This window comes from Rhinopithecus bieti, unplaced genomic scaffold, assembly GCF_001698545.2.
Source record: "Rhinopithecus bieti isolate Rb0 unplaced genomic scaffold, ASM169854v2 scaffold_39703, whole genome shotgun sequence".
Taxonomy (NCBI): Eukaryota; Metazoa; Chordata; class Mammalia; order Primates; family Cercopithecidae; genus Rhinopithecus; species Rhinopithecus bieti.
The window spans coordinates 1,038,876-1,060,876 of record NW_016816905.1 but is presented as its reverse complement, the minus strand read 5'-3'; the positions used below and the strand labels follow the sequence as shown (position 1 = coordinate 1,060,876).

Here is a 22,001-nt window from a genome sequence, read left to right as displayed (position 1 = left end):
TTTCTTAGTCCTGAGTTCTAGTTTGATTGCACTGTGGTCTGAGAGACAGTTTGTTATAATTTCTGTTCTTTTACATTTGCTAAGGAGTGCTTTACTTCCAATTATGTGGTCAATTTTGGAATAAGTGCGATGTGGTGCTGAGAAGAATGTATATTCTGTTGATTTGGGGTGGAGAGTTCTATAGATGTCTATTAGGTCCGCTTGGTGCAGAGATGAGTTCAATTCCTGGATATCCTTGTTAACTTTCTGTCTCGTTGATCTGTCTAATGTTGACAGTGGAGTGTTGAAGTCTCCCATTATTATTGTATGGGAGTCTAAGTGTCTTTGTAAGTCTCTAAGGACTTACTTTATGAATCTGGGTGCTCAGGGAGCCAGTTCTTTAAAAGAATCTTTTACTGCCCTGGTCTACCAAGGACAGCTGTCACTGAGCTTAAAGCAGCTTTCAGTAGCACGTTCCTTATCACTTTGGTAAATAGATTGTCCTCTATTCCCTTCCATGGGGCATTATTGACTTGTGCCTTTTCTGGGTTTATGTAGAATATCCAGCCTAGCAGGCCTTTTGATCACTCCCTCCACCATCTGTCACATTTCTACTTCATTAGGTACTGGCTACTGCTTTTTCCAGGCTACGAAGAGCCATCCTAGCAGCGAATTAGTACTGTCTCCTGGGGTTCTTGATGGGGTGTAAATCCTGTATCACAGGACAGTGCTCACATATTTGATGAACTCCTCCTATTCCAGCTTCTTTTTCTGTTCTCCTTAATACAGAATCTTTGGGATGCTATCTCATATAAACTTTCCTGGCTCCTGCTGGCACATGCTAGTGAAATACTACAGTTTCCTTGATATATAGCTCTCAGTTTCTCTTAGCAGACCCAGATCTTTCCCAGGTGTATTGTATTGTAACTTTTCCCATGATCCAGTGGCCAGGAGGGAAAGCAGGCAGATCATGATGTGTGCCATTTTGCATAGCAGAAGCTTGAGCATCTTCTTCAAACAAAAGTGGCATGCTGAATTTAGCATTTAAGAGAGAGGAATGGAGCATTTATGAATGACTGAAGGGCTCAAGGGAAACTGAAGGAACCTAAAGATTCAATATTTTCCAGTGCATCAGTCAATATGCTCCCATCCAAGCCTTAATGTCCTACTCCTTCCTGATCAGGACACTGCCCTTACTGTAGCAGATATGCTGGCATTGAAAATTCAGTCTTCTGTGCAATTTCGCCTCTGTGAGGTGCTCAATGTTTTTCGTCCTCTGGCTGTAAGAGATGAGTGTTTGTTTTTATATTATCAAGGAGGCCCTCATGTTTTCACACCTCATCTTATATTGGTGATATTTCACCCTTAGACTTTCATTTTCATCTCAATTCTCCATTAGTGGGAGTTTTAACAAGTTCTCAAAATTGCATAACCAGTGATAGGATTCTTACTCTGAGGCTAGGTGATCCTTCTAAATCTCATCTTATAGTTGTGTTCCTGGAACCACTTTGACAGATACTGTCTCAGGTTGACTTCCTCAGGAGACAAACTCCAAGATGTTGAGATTTGCATGCACGAGGTTAATTGAAGAATGTGTTAAGTAACAACATCTCTGATGAGTGAGAGTTGCAGAATAGGGCAGAGGAAGAAGTAGAATTGTGATGCGGTTGCAAGAGAGGCCTCAGTTGACCCTATGGTGTGATATGGAGCTGTGCTCCTCTTTATAGTTGTCCTAACTGAGTGAAGACCCTTCCTACCTCAGCACCATCAGTTATTGGATGCAGCTGCTCCCTGAGAGTGGGATGTGTAATATTTGATGAGGTAGCTTATTTTAGCCTAGAACAATTCCTGGAGAGAAACTCAGTTTTGAACTATCAACATTCTACACTTCTTGCAGCCCCAGGAATGAGTGTCTCAGTCTTGAAGGTGTATTTGGGCAGTAAACCACAGAGTCTGCCTCTGTTCCCAATAGAGACTTGTTCAGTTAATGAGTGAATAGTCCTTTTTGGGTTATAGTTGATTCCTTTTAAATTCTTTGCAGCAATTACCATATCACCTTTAATATCATAATTACTTGATCAATATGTATTGAATGAATAAATGAAGGAATGAATTTTAAGACTATTATCCATCAGTGGCCATACTAGGCCTTAGTTAATATACTGGAGGTTTTAAATATAATCCTTCTGCATTGCAGTTTTCCAAAGTGTGCTACTGTTACAATGAAGGGTGATGTGGGTTTACCATTTGTGTGAAACAATGACTGAAAAAAGTCACTTTGAAATGTGGTGGTGTGAGTAGACAACAGCTGAACTCAATTTAATTGCTGTTCTGCTCTTCAGTCATGACGTCAGACCCATGAGTGCCTGGTTGATGTCAATTCATTGACATGTACCGCCTCAGATAGAGGCTGAGTCTTGCTTGCTGTGGAAATGCCTAACAGCTTTATTCTGAATACTTAAGAGTATACCAGAAATGCTTTAAAATTCTTTCTTGGAAACAGATTGTTGGTAACTGCCTTATTTCCCCTCGAAACACATAGTTTGTCACCACATGCTTTAATTCTTCATTAAACAATGTCAACATTCCACTTGGTAGGAATAATTGAACCCTTTCCTTAGGTATAATTATCCTGATGAAGGTAATTAGTCAACATAGCTACTTATGAAGGAGCCCTGCATTTGGAAGGGATTCAACTTACATGTACTATGTAGTAGAAATTTAGCTTGGCACTAGATGCAACTCAGCAATAAGTACAGCCTCACTGAGGGTTCCTTGGTTATTTGGTTGGCTTTTCCTTTGTTCCTATAAACGTGATGTCTCAGGAGCATCTAGCACAAAGAACACAGCATGAATTAATCCCAAAGCGTACATGCTATGCAGACACAAATTATGTGTACATATTATTTTTAAAAGTAATGAAAACACACATAAGAAATTAGAATTCTAATTTTGCTTTATTCTCTCCTGCCTGTTTGCCATCTTATTAAACCTTCAGATAATGTTGTACATCCATATAAATCTCTCCTATGTCATCAAATTTGGAGTTTGGATTTCACTAAACAAATATACAGTGAAGCAACTCTTTATTGGCTTGAGATCTGAAGCAATTTGTGAGGATGAACACTTCCTTTCAAATATTAAACTTTTTAAGTGATACCCAGACCATTCTCTTTCTGGGTAAAGAGGTAAATAAATTAATTCAAAGGCTTTTAAATCTCCATTGCTAAATTTTCTGGGGTGACAGGAATGCTCTATATCTTTATAGGAATTTGGGTCAAACAGGTGTTTGCAATTGTCAAAATTCAGCTAATGATCACTTTTACATCAAAGAAAAAGACTCAAGACACATATTGAACTCCAATGCTATGTATTCTGAAGAATGTATGGAGAAGTACCGATGTCTGCAATGTAATTTGAAATACATCAAAAAATAAGATGGGTTGATGGATGAATAGAAGGATAGGTAGATGGAGAGTTACATGATAAAACAAGTAGAGTGAAATATTTATAGCAGTATCCAGGTCACAGATATAGGTGTTCTATGTAAAATTATTTTAAATTTTCATAATAAAAACCATTGAAAAAAATTGCCACTGGCAGTCCTCCTGCAGTGCCATTGAGGCAAATTTTGATCAAAATGGGCAGCAAGTAAATTTGTCCAATGTTTATTTGGTACTTATCCTGGCAAAGCTGGTGCTGAGAATGATATTTTGCTGGAAGTCCATACTTAGTCTTGCTCTACCTTCACTGTGCTAGTGGAGCAGCTTCATCCTTTCCTTCTGATTCTTATTTCAGCAGGAAGAATGTGAACAAGTGGATCCCAATGCTCTGGGATTCATTGATTCATTGACTGACTCAACCACCTATCCTTACGTTTATCCATCCTCCACCCATTTGTCCAACTTTCCTCCATCCATTCATCCATCCATCCATCCATTCGTTCTTCCTTCCTTCCATCCATATCTACTGTATTTCTGTCTTTGGTGCAAGAAATTTTAAAGGTTATCAAGACAGAATTCTGCAATTAGAAAAAAAATATCTTATGGTGTCATGGGGATGTTAACATCAAGTCACTATTACTGAAAGTTCCACTCTGACCTTGTTTATTCACTTTGTCAGACAAAATCATTTCAAAACCAGGGATGTGATATAAGATATATGAAGATATACTTGTCTGCATCTGGAACACTTCAAAAGTGGTGCTTTTGATTTTCATGGCTATTTCCAAAGCCACAAAATATTCTAGTCATGAATAAAAAGCCAAGGCTTTCCTGTGGGAAACGTTAGAGGAAATCTAACAAAACTTTTCTCAATTGGAGTAAACCATATATACTACTTAAAAGCATTTTAGTAGCATATAAAACCAAACTAAAGCCTCTGAAAATCATGAGACCAAATCAAATGTTAAGTTTAGAATAGTCCCAACTGAATGCATCTCACCCAGGTCCTGCCAAGGGAGTTACTGCTCCCTCCAGGGCTGTCTCCTTTTTTATTGGTTTTAATTAAGTTTTACAGGATAAATTAGTTCACCATATTTGGATAACACTTGCACACACAGATGAAAAGTTCCTTTTTTTTTTTTTTCAAATAAGTACTTTATTGCTGAAATAGCAGTCTATGTGATTCAACTACTATTGAAACTCTAGTCAATAAAATGGTCCAATGTAGCAGGAGGGAGAGAAGATGAATAAGAGAGTCAAAGAGAAAAAAGCAGAGCAGAGGAAATGGAAAGGAATAGAATATAGAAGAGGCAAGAAGAGAACAGAGAAAAACCAGGGAATGCAGGTGAAGCCATAGGGCTGTAAATAAGTTGGCTCCCTTAGTAACAGCCAAATGTGGAAAACTTACTGGCAGATATCAAACAAGTCTCTGATTCTCTTTGCTGCCACTCTGTAGTCAATAAACTGCTAGTTCAAAGTCTTTCTACTTTATTGTTTGCTATTGGAAACAAAAGTGCAAGGTACTCTGTAATCCTAAGAACCAACGATCCAGATTCCCATTCTTGGCCCTTCTATATCATCTAGAATAGAAAAAATATTTCTTTTAGCTATTCCACCTTTGGTATTAAAATGCTTGGATGTTTTCCTTCACCTGTCTTTACCTCAGCTCAGGTATATAATTAAAAATACAAACAAACAAACAAAAAAAAAACTTTGTTGCACCAAAGATAGAACTAGAAGCTTACAGCCATAGGTCCTTCCACATGATGGTGCTCATCTTTCTGTTTCTTATTTTCTGTCTTAAAAACTGGAGTGGCTGTGACTGGGGTTTTAAAATGATTTGGTTGATTATACATACACATTTCTGATGGCATCACAGGATTTTAATGTTGGGAGCTATTTAAGTTACGTGGTGCATTTCGGGTGTTAAAGATGAAGAGGTTATCGAAATTTGGTTATTCCTGGATGCAAACTCGGAGATAGAGATGAAGGTACAGAAATTTTTTTAGTGAATGTTCATGTAACTGACATTTGTGTAATGAAAGAGAAGGAAGGAAGATTGGTCGTAGGGAGAAGTCAGGCTGTGGTGAAGTCTCAATGAATGTCTTAGCCAACTTACAGGGCTCTGGAGCTGAGAGGACACTCCACAGCTGTTCCTTTTTGGGACCAGGACTGGGCTTTTATGCTCCTGGATTGACCAGTCATTGAATACTGACTCTTCTATCAAAGCAGCATACTGTTCGGTGAAACAACTCTCTTTAGCAAAGGCACTTTCTGAAGAGGGCTGGCAACTGAGGTCACCAGCAGCACTCACAGAAGCTGCAGGTATAAATCCTGCCTTCCTAAAGGGAGAGTTTCTGGCACATTATGGCATTCACTACAGGGGGTATTTTTTTAATGTTTGTGTCCCCTGGTATGTGGCATCCATAATTCCGCTTGGTTCTTTGAGCCACCTCATAGATGTACAGTTCAGTACTTTTTTCAGTTTCAGCTTGGTTCTCTGAGCAGCTATAGCTGCAGCTTCAATTTTCCTAGTAGCTTATCTTTCAACTTTGGTTTGAAATTGAGAAAGGCCAATGTGTCTCGTTGGAGAAATTCCATCTGCTCTCATTCCTAGACCAGGAAGGAGCAAACTATGATGCATCAATGAGCAATATGAAGGTTCTGGATTGGTTTCCACTAATTTTTCTGATCTGTTTGCTAGTGCAGAAATGGATGAGGGTTACTTTTCCGTTTCCTGCTCATAAAGAATGTTAATATGAGTTTCAAGTCAATCCACTGGTGGATCTATATATTTTCCTTAGAGAGCTTAAGAAGAGCTCACTAAATAATATTCTTTTCCACCCATCAATCTGTGTTAGGAAGATGTATGACTGGTATCTAAGGTGCTGTCAGTGTGTTATTTTCCATGTTCCTCTCACATGTCAAATATAAAAATACAGCCTGTCAGTGTAAGGGTGATATGGGGCATTGTTCACAGAGACTGTGAAAAATCCTGTAGCGCTCCCTGATTCATCATTTCAACAACCTAATCATTTCAAAGCCCCATCTAAACAAAACAGCTAAGGGCATTCCAACTTAGAGGGTACTGAGTCCGGCTCGATTCAGAAAGGAGGGAAATATCCTAAAGAAAAAAAAAATGTTCTAGAGAAAATAAGAGAAGCCTTGTCTTAGTCTCCAATTTCAGAGTTACTGATCTTTTTCCAAAGGTTGTTTATAAGTTAATTATTCTCCACCGCACCTTGCACCCTGACATTTTTGCCGAAGTGGCCGGGAGGCCTCGTTAAATCAGAATTTCTACTTTCGGCTCACCTGTCACAGCTAAAGCCTCCCTCAAATGCATTGACATCGATTAATATTTAATGATTGAATAGTAGAAATATTGGCTCAGCACTTTTTTCCTTTTTTTCCCTTGAATTGAAAAAAAGAGCTTTTAGAATGGATTCTACTTTATATATACCCAGTTCTAAATTTTTACAATGAGAAATTTACGTTTCCCTGGTAAAGGAAAATGACAGTATGTGCTCCAGGAAAAAGACTTGACTGCAATGGGGAGAACTAACATTTAATGAACACCTGGTCTTTGTTAGGTAGTGTATGAAGTAGTTTTCATAGTTCATCTCTAATATAGCACCACTACAAGGTGGATATCATTATTTTTATTTTACAAACGAGGAAACAGGCTCAGAGAAGTTAGTGAACTTGCCTGAGGTCCTATATTCAAAGGCACAGTCAGTATTTGGATCATGAGTTGTTTGGTTAAACCGCTGATACTCTTTTCAAACAATTGTTGCCTCCCTGGGAGACAAGAAATGTGAGGCCCATTAACTCAATGCCCTAAGGATTTGACTCCAGCAATCATTTTGGGTCTCTGTGACTCAGTTTTCCCATCTGTTAAATGGGCTATAAGCTCAATCTTGAATTCTAGTTTGGGATCTTTTAGGAAAATTTTATTCCAGGGCAAGTAGAAAAGTATATAAAAATGCTAGGAAAAATGACAAAATGTATAGGATACATTTTCAGGGAGATCTATTGTCATAACAATGGCAGTGCAGAAGGAGTATGCAAAAGGGAAAGAGTGGGCTTTGGATTTCAACAAACCTAGATGAAGTCCTGCTTCTGTTACAGTGCAGTCACCTAGGGCATGTTTTGTACCCTCTTCAAGACTCTCTCTCCTCACCAATGAAATAGGGATAATAATTCTTTCTTCTCAGTATTTTTGTGAAACATAGAGGAGAGAAAGTGTTTAAGGGGCCTAAAATCATGTTTGGCACATAGAAGGCAACTGTGAACTCACAGATTGTTATTATTAATATTGTTAATATTAATATTGTTATTATTAGTGTTGAAAAGGACATAGCCATTATATCAACTTTCTTTTCCATTTCCAACTTTTAAGTTCAGAGATACATGTACAGGATGTGCAGATTTGTTACATAGGTAAACGTGTGTCTTGAGGGTTGGTTGTGCAGATTATTTTATCACCCAGATATTAACCTAGTATCCATTGTTTTTCCTGCTTCTCTCCCTCCTCCCACCCCCCACCCTCTGACAGTCCCCAGTGTGTATTGTTTCCCCTTGTGTCCATGTGTTCTCATCATTCAGCTCCCACTTATAAGTGAGAACATGCAATATTTGGTTTTCTGTTCCTGTTTTAGTTTGCTAAGGATAATGTTCTCCAGCTCCATCCATGTCCCTGCAAAGGACATAATCTCACTTCTTTTTATGGCTGCATAGTATTCCATGGTGTATATGCACCACATTTTCTTGATGTAGTCTATCATCGATGGGCATTTAGGTTGATTCCATGTCTTTGCTACTGTGAATAGTGTGCTGCAGTGAACATATACATGCATGTGTCTTTATAATAGAATGATTTCAATTTATATTCCTTTGGGTTTAGAGTCAGTAATGGCATTGCTGGGTCAAGTGGTATTTCTGCTTCTAGGTCTTTAAGGAATTCTCATACTGTCTTCCACAATGTTTGAACTAATTTACCCTCCCACTAACAGTGTAAAAGCATTCCTTTTTCTCCACAACCTTGCCAGCATCTGTAGTTTTTTTGACATTTGATAACCACCATTCTGACTGGTGTGAGATGGCATCTCATTGTGGTTTTGATTCGCATTTCTCTAATAATCAGTGACATTGAGTTTTTTTTCATGTTTCTTGGTCATATATATGTCTTCTTTTGAGAAGTGTCTCTTCTTTTCCTTTGCCCACTTTTTAATTTTCTTTTCTTGTAAATTTAAGTTCCTTATAGATCCTGGATATTAGACCATTTTCAGATGGATAGCCAGTAAAAATTTTCTCCCATTCTGTAGGTTGTGTATTTACTCTGTTGATTCTTCTGCTGTGCAGAAGCTCTTTGGTTTAATTAGATCCTATTTGTTAATTTTTGCTTTTGTTGCCATTGCTTTGGCATCTCCATCATGAAATATTTGCCCATGCCTATGTCCTGAATGGTATTACCTAGGTTTTCTTCTAGGGTTTTTATAGTTTTGGGTTTTACATTTAAGTCTTTAATCCACCTTGACTTGATTTTTGTATATGGTGTAAGGAAGGGATCCAGTTTCTATTTTCTGCATATGGCTAGCCAGTTTTCCCAGCACCATTTATTAAATAGGGACTCCTTTCCCCATTGCTTTTGTTAGGTTTGTCAAGGATCAAATGGTTGTAACTGTACAGTCTTATTTCTGAGTTCTGTATTCTGTTCCATTGGTCTATATGTCTGTTCTTGCACCAGGACCATGCCATTTTGGTCACTGTAGCCCTGTAGTATAGTTTGAAGTCAGGTAGCATTATGCTTGCCTCTTTGTTCTTTGTGTTTAGGATTGCCTTGGCTATTCAGGCTCTAGTTTTGGTTCCATAAGAATTTTTTTAAAAGTTTTTTTCTAATTCTGTGAAGAATGTCAATGGTAGTTTAATGGGAATAGTTTTGAATCTATAAATTACTATTGGACAGTATGGCCATTTTCCCAATTTTCATTTTTCCTATTAATGAGCACAGAATGTTTTTCCATTTGATTATGTAATCTCTGGTTTCTTTGAGCAGTGCTTTGTAGTTCTCTTTGAAGAGGCTCTTCACTTCCCTTGTTAGGTTTATTCCTAGGTATTTTATTCTTTTTGTGGCAATTGTGAATGGAAGTTCATTTGCGATTTGGCTCTTGGCTTGCCTGTTGTTAGTATATAGGAATGCAACTAATTTTTGTACATTGATTTTGTATCCTAAGACTTTCCTAAAGTTGTTTATTAGCTAAAGAAGCTTTTGGCTGAGATGACGGGGTTTTCTGGATATAGGATCATGTCATCTCCAAAAAAAAAAAAAAAAAAGTAGTTTGTTTGACTTTCTCTCTTGCTATTTGAATATTCTTTATTTCTTTCCCTTGCCTGAATAGGAGTGGTGAAAGAGAGTAACTTTGTCTTGTGCAGTTCTCTAGTTCTTTCAGTTGTGATGTTAGGTTGTTAACTTGAGATCTTTCTAGCTTTTTATGTGGGCATTTAATGCTATGGATTTCCCTCTTAATACTGCTTTAGCTGCATCCCAGGGATTCTGGTACATTGTCTCTCTGTTCTCATTAGTTTCAAAGAACTTTTTTATTTCTGCCCTGATTTCATTATTTACCCCAAAATCATTAAGGAGCAGGTTATTCAATTTCCATGTAATGGTATGGTTTTGAGTGAATTTTTAAATCTTGAGTTCTAATTTGATTGTGCTGTGGTCTGAGAGACTGTTATAATTTCAGTTCTTTTCCTTCTGCTGAGAGTTATTTTGCTGCAATTTGTGTGATCAATTTTAGATTAAATGCCATGTGGTGAAGAAAATGTATACTCTGTTGTTTTTGGGTAGAGAGTTCTGTAGATACCTATCAGGTCCACCTGATCGAGAGTTGAGTTCAGGTTCTATATATCTTTGTTAATTTTCTGTCTCAATAAACTTTCTGTCAGTGGGGTGTTAAAGTCTCCTACTATTATTTTGTGAGAATCTAAGTTTCTTTGAAGGTCTCTTAAGAACTTGCTTTATGAATCTGAGTGTTCCTGTATTGGGCGCACATATATTTAGGATAGTTAGCTCTTCTTGTTGAATTTAACCCTTTACCATTATATAATGCCCTTCTTTGTCTTTTTTTATCTTTGTTGGTTTAAAGTCTGTTTTGCCAGAAACTAGCATTGCAATCCTTGCTTTTTTTCTGGTTTTGATTTACTTAGTAAATGGTCCTCCATCCCTTTATTTTGAGTCTATATGTCTCTTTGCATGTGAGATGGATATCTTCAAGACAGCAAACTTATGGGTCTTGGTTCTTTATCCAGTTTGCCATTCTGTGCATTTTAATTGCGGCACTCAGCCCATTTACATTTACAGTTAGTATCGTTATGTGTGGATTTGATTCTGTCATCATGATGCTAACTGGTTATTTTGCAGACTTGCTTATGTGGTTGCTTCATAGTGTCACTAGTCTGTGTACTTCAGTTTGCTTTTGTAGTGGCTGGCAATGGTTTTTCCTTTCTATATTTAGTGCTTCCTTCAGGAGCTCATGTAAGGCAGGTTTGGTGGTGATGAATTCCCTCAGCATTTGCTTGTCTGAAAAGGATCTTATTTCTCTCTCACTTGTGAAGCTTAGTTTGGCTGAATATGAAATTCTGGGTTGGAAATTATTTTCTTTATGAATGTTGAATATGGCACCCAATCTCTTCTGGCTAGTAAGGTTTCTGCTGAGGGGTCCACTATTAGTTTGATGGGCTTCCCTTTGTAGGTGACCTGGCCTTTCTATCTGGCTGCCCTTAACATTTTTCTTTCACTTTGACCTTAGAGAATCTGATAATTATGTCTTGAGGATGAGTTTCTTGTGTGGTATCTTACTGGGGTTCTCTGCATTTCCTGAATTTGAATGTGGGCCTGTCTTGCTAGGTTGGAGAAGTTCTCCTGGATGATATTCTGAAGTATGTTTTCCAAATTGGTTCTATTCTCCCAGTCTCTATCAGGTACACCAATTGGCCATAGATTTGCTCTCTTTACATAGTAAATCCCATTTTTGTCAGAGGTTTTGTTCTTTCCTTTTTTTTTTCCCTCTGTTCTTGTCTGCCTGTCTTATTTCAGAAAGACAGTGTTCAGCCTCTGAGATTCTTTCCTGTGCTTGGTCTGTTCTGCTATTAATACTTGTGATTGCATTGTGAAGTTCTTGTAGTGTGTTTTTCAGCTCTATTGGGTTGGATATGTTCCTCTCTAAATTGGCTGTTTTGGCTGTCAGCTCCTGCATTGTTTTATCATGATTCTTAGATTCTTTGCATTGGCTTACAACCTACTCCTTTAGCTCAGGAAAGTTCATTTATATCCACATTATGAAGCCTACTTCTGTCATGTCAGCCATTTCAGTCTCAGCCTGGTTCTGAGCCATTTTTGGAGAGGTGTTGGAGTCATCTGGAGGAAAAGGAACACTTTGGCTTTTTGAGTTTTCAGCGTTTTTGCATTAATTCTTGCTCATCGTTGTGGGCTTGTCTACCTTCAATCTTTGAGGTTGCTGACTGTGATGGTTAATATCGAGTGTCAACCTGATTGTATTGAAGGATGCAAAGTATTATTCCTGGGTGTGTCTGTGAGGGTGTCGCCAAAGGAGATTAACATTTGAGTTATTGAACTGGGAGATGCAGACCCACCCTCATTCTGGTGGGGCACCATCTAATCAGTAGCCAGCACAGCTAGGATAAAAGCAGCCAGGGGAACATGGAAGCACTAGGTTGGCTGAGTCCTCTGGCCTCCATCTTTCTGCTGTGTTGGATGCTTCCTGCCCTCAAACATCAGACTCCAAGTTCTTTAGCTTTTGGATTATTGGACCTACACCAGTGGTTTGCCAGGGGCTCTCAGTCACAAACCAAAGACTGCACTGTTGGCTTCCCTACTTTTGAGGTTTTGGGACTCAGACTGGCTTCCTTGCACCTCAGCTTACAGATGGCCTATTGTGGGACTTAACCTTGTGATAATGTGAGTCAATACTCCTTAATAAACCCCCTTTTATATATACATCTATCTTATTAGTCCTGTTCCTGTAGAGAATCCTGACTAATACACTGAACTTTAGATGGTGTTTTTCTGGTTTTTGCTGTTTTCTGTTCATTTGTTTTTCTTTTAACAGTCTGGCCACTCTTCTGAAGGTGTGCTGCAGTTTGCTGGGGTTCCACTCCAAACCCTAGTTGCCTTGGCTTTTTCCTATACCTGGAGATATCAACAGTGAAGACTGCAAAACAACAAAGATGGCAGCCCCTGCCCCTTCCTCTGGAAGCTCCATCACAGGAAGTTATTGACCTGCTGCTGGCCCAAACATGCCTGTAGGAGGTGGCTGGAGACTGCAGTTGAGAGGTCCCACCCAGTCAGGAGGAACAGGATCAGGGATGTGCTTCAAGAAGCAGTCTGTTTCTGGTTGCTTTTTGGTAAGGCAGACGTGCTGTGTTGGGGATCCCTTCAACCCCCAATTTTTCTGGGCTCTCCAAGGTCCACAGGCTGGACTGGCTGAGATGCTTGAACAGCCAAGGTGATGGCATGCGCCACTCTCTGGGCACTTTATCCCAGGGAGAAATTAGAACTCTGTCAATTGTGGAACAGGGGTAGGGGTGGCCAGAGGCCCTGGCTGGGAGGACCCGCCCTGTGAGGAGGAGTGAAGTCCTGCTTAAAGAAGCAGTCTGGCCACACCTTGACAAAACAGCCGTATTGTGCTGGGGAACCCCTCTGTCCCTGTCAACTTGGACTCTCCAAAGCCTACAAGCTGGAATGGTTGAGTTGTCCAGACAACCAAGGTAGTGGCCCACCCCAACCCCAGGCACTTCATTCCAGGGAAAGATCAGAGCTCTGTCAATAGAATATGGGTGGGATGGTTAGAGGCCCCAGCTGGGAGGTCCCACTCAGTGAGGAGGAATGGATTGGGGTTCTTCCCTAAAGAAGCAATCTGGCCACATTCTGGCAAAGCAGCTGTGCTATGTTAGGAGGACCCTTCCTTATTCAGATTTTTTGGAGTCTCCAAAGCATGCAGGCTGGAACAGCTGAGTCATCCAAACAACCAAGGTGGCAACATGCCCTCCTCTTGGGCACTCTGTCCCAGGGAGCAATCAGAGCTCTGTCTGTAGAATATGGGCAGGGGTGGCTGGGGGACTTTGCTGACAGGTCCCACCCAGTGAGGAGGAATGGATAGGGGTCCCACTTAAAGAAGCATATATTAATTTCATAAATGTACAAGCTCGATTTTATCATTTGTTGATAAAGATAGACACCTGTCTTTATTACATATAGACAGGTGTCTATATGTAACAGGTGTCTCAATTTTATCATTTGTTGATAAAGATAGACACTTATATTACATATAGATGAAGACACAAAGGGGTCATTTCAGTGATTCAGTGTTCTAAGTGTAGTGATAGATTCAGGAATAGCAGGTTTCAATGGGCAGAAATGGGGTGCTTACACAGGTCTGAGGGTCAGAAAGGCCTTCTGGAAGAACCAGCTGTATTGCCTTTTAAGATATAAAGAGGAGTTTCCAGAAGTTGTGGATTGCTGGATGTCTTACAAAGTCTGTTCTCTCCTCTGTGGTGCTAGAGATACAGATTTGCACATAGTTGCCCAGTATAAAACAAGATTATCCAGCCTCTCTTGTAGCTTGATGTGGCCAGTGCAACTGATTTATCATCAATGTGTAATGTGTAAACAATCTGCAGCCATTGATTAAATGAAGTGGCTTATGCATTCACCTATGAATAGACATTTGAGTTGTTACACACATGACAAAACTATGCAAATTGCATACTTTAAATAGATGCAGTTTATTGTATGTAAAGTATACTTTGATAAAGTGTAAACAAAGTAATGGAAAAAGAAAAGAGCTTACCCTTCAAGTTTTCTCTGCCTTCCTTCCTATGAGCTGAGCTACAAATCTAACAGTGACTCAGATTTGAACATTAAGTCAAGAACAACGTCCTAGGGGGAAGACAGAGGTGCTAAATAGTGAGAACTTAGGTCATGATAAAATCATGGCACAGAACTACCATGGCGGCTTGAAATTCTTATCTTTGGACTGATAGATGGGTATGAAATAAACATCTATCTTATTTAAGCCATTGTGTTTGGGGTCTCTTTGTTACAGAATAGTTTGTACTTTAACTGTACCACACCAGGCAATAATACCTGTATAATAACTTGGTCAATATTTTTGAAAGGATGTTCCCAGTGCCACCTGCATTAGAATTACCTGGGCTACACATTTTCACATTAAGAATGCAACATTAGGGCCAGGCACAGTGGCTCAAGCCTTTAATCCCCGAACTTTGGGAAGCTAAGCGGGGGGCAGTGAGAATTATTTGAGGTCAGGAGTTTCCGACCAGCCTGGCCAACATGATGCAACCCTGTCTCTACCAAAAAGGAAAAAAAAAATGCAACATTAAACAGTAACATTAAACCAACTCCTTGTGGAAGAGAAACGCAGGAAATCTACAGTTTAAACATGCTCTTGAGTGATGCCTGTACAAACTGAGGACACAACTATTCTAGTTTATTAAGTTTCTGCTTTTTCAGAACCTGTGGAAAAGTCAGTAGATAGGGATCATCTTTTGAATCAAGTACATTTTTGTGTGAGAGGACATAAAAGTAGTCAGGAGCATTTTTTCCGTAGTTAGAAATCTGTGGAGGAATCGCGATTATACCCTTTTATCTTTGCTACTCAAACTTTGATCCATGCATAGCAGCCCCAACATCATACTGGAGTTTTTAGAAATGCAGCAGCTCAGGTTCCAGTGCAGATCTACTGAGTTAGAGTCTGCATTTTAAGACAATCCATAGATGATTCAAAAGCATATTAATCTTTGAGAAGTCTTGTGTATTCATTGAGGTGAAGAAATAAGTCTCCGAACCTTATTGATTGCATTGTGACATGTAATCAATAATAGGCCTGGCATTTATGTAAGTGGTGACCATGGTTAGGAATTCAGTGTGCAACCTTCAAAATAGTAGCAACAATTCTAGAAGTCAATGCTTTTTGTGACAGTGATTGTGCCAGATTTATGTACACTTAGTTGTGATGGTCCCTACCCTCGTCATCAGTTAGGCCCATAGTGGATATTCTGAGATTAAAAATACCTGGTACTCAGCTCTGGGACCACCTCTATTCCATCATTACATAAATGTAATCCTTTGTCTGGCTAAACACCCACCAAGTGACTTTCACACTCTTTAGTAATAAGAAGGCTCTTCTACCTGTCTTTTCAATTAGACACCTCTTAGTTCGCCTTCCCATGGACATTAGGAATTGTCTTGCATGTTGCCTGTAATTGTGTAATTGTGACATGGCACACAATCAAATGTGCATATCATAGTGTGTCAGTAGATATTCCAAGTACAGTGCGTTAAAATTTTCCACCCAGGCAGAGTTATGATCCCCGTCCTAGAAATAAATGTTTGTGGGAGGCTCTTTTATCAGATCTCTGGGTGGTAGGTCCTAATTGCTTTGATTCTATTCAGTAATTTGGTTTCCACAATGAGACCGAAAGTTCCTTAAATGCAAATGTCCTCCCTCCTTTTAATAGACTGACCAGGAAGGGACTGGCCTGGCTTGCCACTGCGGGTAAGGTTTGGATGACAGGGGAAGGATCATTACAGTTCCCTTTTCCCTTTTCTCATGGTTGGTACTATTGGAGGATAAATTTATACACCATGGAATACTATGCAGCCATATGAAAGGATGAGTTCCTGTCCTTTGTAGGGGCATGGATGAAGCTGGAACCATCATTCTCAGCAAACTATCACAAGGACAAAAAAACAAACACCACGTGTTCTCACTCATAGGTGGGAATTGAACAATGAGAACACTTGGACACAGGAAGGGGAACATCACACACCAGGGCCTGTCATGGGGTGAGGAGAAGGGGGAGGGATAGCATTAGGAGATATACCTAATGTAAATGACAAGTTAATGGGTGCAGCACACCAACATGGCACATGTATACATATGTAACAAACCTGCACATTGTGCGCATGTACCCTAGAACTTAAAGTATAATAATAAAAAAAAGAAATCTTATTTGGCATTGAGGTGAAGAATATCAACTTAATATGAATTAGTCTACTGTTAGGAATAATAACAATTTTCACAACTATTAACCATAACAACAACCTATCATTTATTGAGCTTTTATTTTTATTTTTATTTTTTTGAGATGGAGTCTTGCTTGTTGCCCAGGTTGGAGTGCAGTGGTGTGGTCTCAGCTCACTGCAACCTCCATGTCCCAGATTCAAGTGATTATCATGCCTCAGCCTCCAAAGTAGCTGGGATTACAGGCATCCACCACCACATCTGGCTACTTTTTGTATTTTTGGTAGAGACAGGGTTTTGCCATTTTGTCCAGACTGGTCTCGAACTCCTGACCTCAGGTGATCTGTCCATCTAAGCCTCCCAAAGTGCTGGGATTACAGGAGTGAGCCACTATACCCGACTATTGAGCATTTTCTAAGAACTTTACACATATCACCCCATTGAATTATCCAAAATATCATGATAAATTAAGAAATGAAGGCTCAGAAAAGTTAGGCAATTTGTTCAAGATAGCTTAGTCAGTGAGTTGACCAGCTGGTGTTTGGCTCTGGAATTGTCTGATTCTAAATCCTCTTCTTTTACATACTGAGGTCTGACCTCTCCATACAAGCCATCCAAAACCAGGCACATTAAAGCTGATTACCAATTTTGAGGTATAAAGCCAATGAGAATTCAGTGAGTTAAGTAAGATGTCACAATACATCAATGCAAGATGCAAGATGGCGTGGGTAAAATCTGAAGGTGCAGGTTAATGTTCACATGCAGTGGACACTCACAGGAGTTTGGTTTCCTGGGTCCATCTCCACCTCTTACCAGCACCTTAGTTTCTGTGGGGGATTACTTCTTCCCCTTAGCATACTACATGGTGGGATCCTAATCAGGAGCCCTGATGTCCCAGAGCAAAAAAGTAGGCATGTGATCTAAAGCCACCTGGACACTCACTCCCTAGAATTTGACTCCTGAACAAAATAACAAGCATACGGTGCATGACTAAAGTTTCATTACCTTGGAAGATGACCCGACTGTTCCTGCTGTGGGTTCCTTCCTCTAGTTTCTGCAGTCCTTGATTCCCAGTTTCTAGTTTGTCATTTCTCCTGTCACTTTCAAACTTGGTCTCCAACTTACTAGTCAACTCTCTGAGCTCCCAGTATCCTTTCAATATATTTCCTCTTACTTAAGTTAGCCCAAGTCAATTTCTGTTGATCATACCAAAGAACCCTGATTGTTACCAAAGAACCTTGATTGACACACTATAGTTGTATTTTATCCACTCCTTGTACCTTTAAGAGTAAGTAGGCCAGGGGTATTTAAGCAGACTTACTGGAGACATAGAAGTGAGATTATATTTGCTCTTCTGTGTCTTCCACACAATACTGAAAAACAATGAGTCTTATTGCTTTATTAGGAATAAATAAAAGTAAATTAACTTCTAGGGAGTAGGCAGGAATTTTTGAAAGCAGAGTATGGGCTGAAGGCAGGGAGCTTCAGGTTGAATAGCAAACCTTCTCTACCTAGTATTCAATGACACACTCTTTAATTTAGTACATATGTACTTAAAATTTCCTACTGAACAAAGTTTCAATTTTAAAAATATCAAAATAAATACTTAAAAGGCATTTCAGTGATCTGAAGTACCTTATCCATCAAAATAACCAAAATTGAATTTCTGACCATTGGTTCATACTCTGCATTTTGTCTTCCAGTTGGATATCTGGTCAAAAAGGTCAGTCCTTGAATAATGAGTATAATCAGAGAGTCAGAATAGCATGCAGTGAGGCATAGGAGAAATTTCCTTCTCAGCCAGCAGGATCATTGTAGATGAAAGCCTACAAAGTTCTGGGTTAAGAGTAGAAACTATGCCTGTCACTGAGTATTTCAGCTGTGATATAAAAAGGAAAGTCAACTGGTATCCAAGCCCACAAAAAAAGGGACTGAAGGCAATTCACATGCTTTGTCTATCGGAAAGAGAAATCCATACAAATCGTTCCTTGTTGAAGGAAAAGTAAATAGAAAAATAAAATTAAATATGAGGGAATATTAAACATAGCACACCACGAAGAAAGAGTGCATTAGCCTAAATACATATAAGAGGAACAACCCTTGGAAAATGATTTGTTCCAGTAAACCAAAGAGTATATTAGAAAAATGAGTCACTAGCAGTAGAATGCGATACAACCAGACCTTGTGAAAAGCAGAAAATTATAACAAAAAAATTGGATGAGACGGGAAGGAAGATTCTTGAGTGAACAAAAAGGACTTCAAGAACACACCAAAAACGAAATAGCAGTATAGAAATAAATAGAAGCAAAGAACAGAGTAGATACTGTAGAAAAGCAAATCAATGATGCATTGAACTAACTCTAGAACTCTAACAAAATGCAGAGGGAGGGGATAAAAAGATAAAAATAATGAAGAAAGAGATGGTAGCTATATGAGGCAGAGGATGAGATGAAATCTAATGACTTTACATGTTCAAGAGGAGAAAACCAGAGCAAGTGGAGATGAAGCGATAATCAAAGACATATGGCAAGTAAAAGGAAATTGTCTGAGTCATACAAAAACTTAAGTATCCAGAACAGAAGGATTCACTGTATGCTAGAAAAAAATCAAAGAGAAGAGAACCACATTTGAACATGACTGGCCAAAATGTTTGAATTAGAAGAATAAAAATAAATCCTACATTCTCCCAGGCAGAAAGAAAAATGTTGCCTCCAAAGGCTGACCTTAACCTTTCTGTAATAGCAAATGCCAGAACTGGAGAAAAGTCTTCATTTTCTTGGGAGAAAAGTTTGTAACCGAAGAATTTTAAAGCCATTCAGATTGTATTTCCCATGTGACAGCAACAGAAAGACCTTCACCATTGTTAAAAGGCTCAGAAACAACTCACTAATGGAAGCCTTCTTTATTTAGAAATATGTAAAATATACCATGAACATCCAAGAGATGAAAATAATGAAGAAAAAGAGAAATTCTTGGCACTGTGCTGAGTAAGTCACACTGCATGCTAAACTCAATAATAAAATGGATTTTGTAATTCAAAGCCAAAAGGGGTTATGGGGCTAAGGTTAGCCTTGCAGTTTCCCTGCATTCATTTACCTTTGCCACTTTTTCAGCACCAGATGTAACTCATGAGCTGTATCATTTACCCCACTGCCCTCCCTTTCAGATGAAAACTCTTGCAGTATTCACATTACTCTTCTCTATAACTGCTTGTTAACAATGGATGACCTATGTACAATGGTGGGTCAGAGAGCCTGGAAAATGATGAAACAAAGAATTGCTTTTGTTCTACATAAAAGCAAAGTTGCAAAGAGCTATATTCTGGCCGTTTTCAATGTCAATGAGCTTGACTAATGGTGTTCTGTATTTCTCAAACATATATTGAATAACTTCAATCATTGGGATTAATCTGGGACATAGTATAAACAACCCAGTGAAAAATTTTGTCACCATGGCCCTCTTCACTTTAACTATATAAAACAATTATGGCTACTAAAATTCCGTGAGGAAAATGCAGCTAAATGTTAATAATATTAACTAGTGGGTGGTGAGATTTAAGGTAATTTCATTTTTTCTTACAATTTGCTGTAGTCTATCACAATTGAGGATATATTACTCTTATACTTAGGAAGGAATTGAATAACAAACCATTATACTCAAAGGATCCAAACAGGCAACTCACAAGCAGAAAACTGACTGACTAGTAAACATACGAAAAAATACTCTGCCTCATTAGCAATAAAATACATTTAACAGAAAACCACCATAATGTATCTTTTCATCCCCATCAGCATTGGCAATCATTTAAAAGTTTGGCTACACCTGTAATGTTGAAGGTGGGGAGACACAGGAACTCTCATACCCTACCGGTGAGAAGATACATTAGCACCACCACTTTAGAGTTGAATATTGCAATATCTAAGAGAGTTGCCAATGTACATATCTGTAAGTTGGCAATTATAATTTTAGATAATTGCAGCATTGCTTATGTATTAGTCTGTTTTCACACTGCTATAAAGAAATACCTGAGACTGGGTAATTTTTAAAGGGAAGAGGTTTAATTGACTCACAGTTCCTCATGGCTGGGGGGGCCTCAGGAAACATACCATCATGGCAGAAGGGGAAGCAGGCACGTCTTACATGGCAGGTGAGAGAGGAAAGTGCACACAAAGCAGGAACTGTCAAACACTTATAAAACCATCAGATCTTGTGAGAACTCACTCACTATTATGAGAACAGCATGGGGGAAACCATCACCATGGTCCAATTACCTCCCAGAAGGTTCCTCCCTCAACACCTGGGGATTACAATTCAAGATGAGATTTGGATGGGGACACAAAGCCTAATCATATCAGCTTATAATGACAAAAAATTAGATACAAAATCCATAAACAGAAAAGAATCAGTACAAAGTCTGTCGTATACTCTAAACTGTGGTTACCATAACCAAACAAGAGCTACGTAAAACAATATGGGAAAACCCCAAAAACATAATAGTGAGAGAAGAAATGCAAGGTACAAAGGAGCATTTATAGTACAATTCCAGTTTTAAAAGTTTCAAAACATTAAAAACCAACCCCTCAGCCCCTATTTTGTTTATGTACATAAACATATATAGTAAGACTATAAAAGCATTCAAGGAAATGATCAATTCAAGATGGTGGTTATTTCAGGGGAAGGAAGGGACTTGACTTTGAACAAGGTTATCACAGAGTGTTGGCAGTTCTGCAACGTTGGAGTTTTTTTTCCTTGGAAAAACATAAACATCGAGGCATGTATGTGAATCTATTAATATCTGGCAAAGCTTATAGTGGGTATAATTTTATTTGCAAGATATGTGTTATAATAAAAATGAAAATAAAATATTAATAATGCATTTCATTTATAATATATCTTATAAATATAAAATAAAGCCTGCATTTACAATTTAGCATGCTATATGATCACAAGCAGATAAAATATTTATGATATAAATCCTGAAAGGAAATAAAAAGAAAATCAAATACCGGTTATATCTGAATGATACATGTAATTCCTTTGCTTTCCTTTATTTTTCTATATTTTCAAAATTTTCATTATGAGATTACATTATTTTTTAATTGAAAACTTTTAAAACTTTACAAAAGTTTGATTAAAATGTAGGCTTGGGCCTTATGACATAGGGTCTTGAATGTTACATTAGGTTTTTAGCTTTATGATACAGGCTATCATTTCCCAAACTGTGTGCTATGGAACACTAGTGACTCTTGAGAGGTTAACTTATGTTGCTGGGAAAAAGAGTTCCATGGTTAATAAGTTTAAAAATGATGGGTCTCGTGCTCCCTGTTTCAAGAAGCACAATAGACATTTCTACATTAAAGGCTCCAAGAAGTTCTACAGTTGAAAAAACCCACACACAACACAACAAAAACATATTTGCATTTGCTTAACTCTGTGTTTCCCAGATACATATAATTACAGATCCCTTTAACAAGGAGTTAATTTATTATCATCTAAGGGATATTATCTTCAG

The 22,001-nt window shown here is 38.6% G+C and overlaps 1 long non-coding RNA gene across 2 annotated transcripts in view; it reads right to left on the bottom strand.

The window, feature by feature from the left end:
* The window catches only part of LOC108517517 (uncharacterized), a 116,683-nt gene that overhangs the window by 74,048 nt on the left and 20,634 nt on the right, over positions 1-22,001 (bottom strand). For both annotated transcript variants that reach the window (XR_001882130.1, XR_001882129.1), the window contains one exon: positions 2,681-2,810. This is a non-coding gene — a long non-coding RNA (uncharacterized LOC108517517). The remainder of the gene's footprint in view (positions 1-2,680; positions 2,811-22,001) is intronic.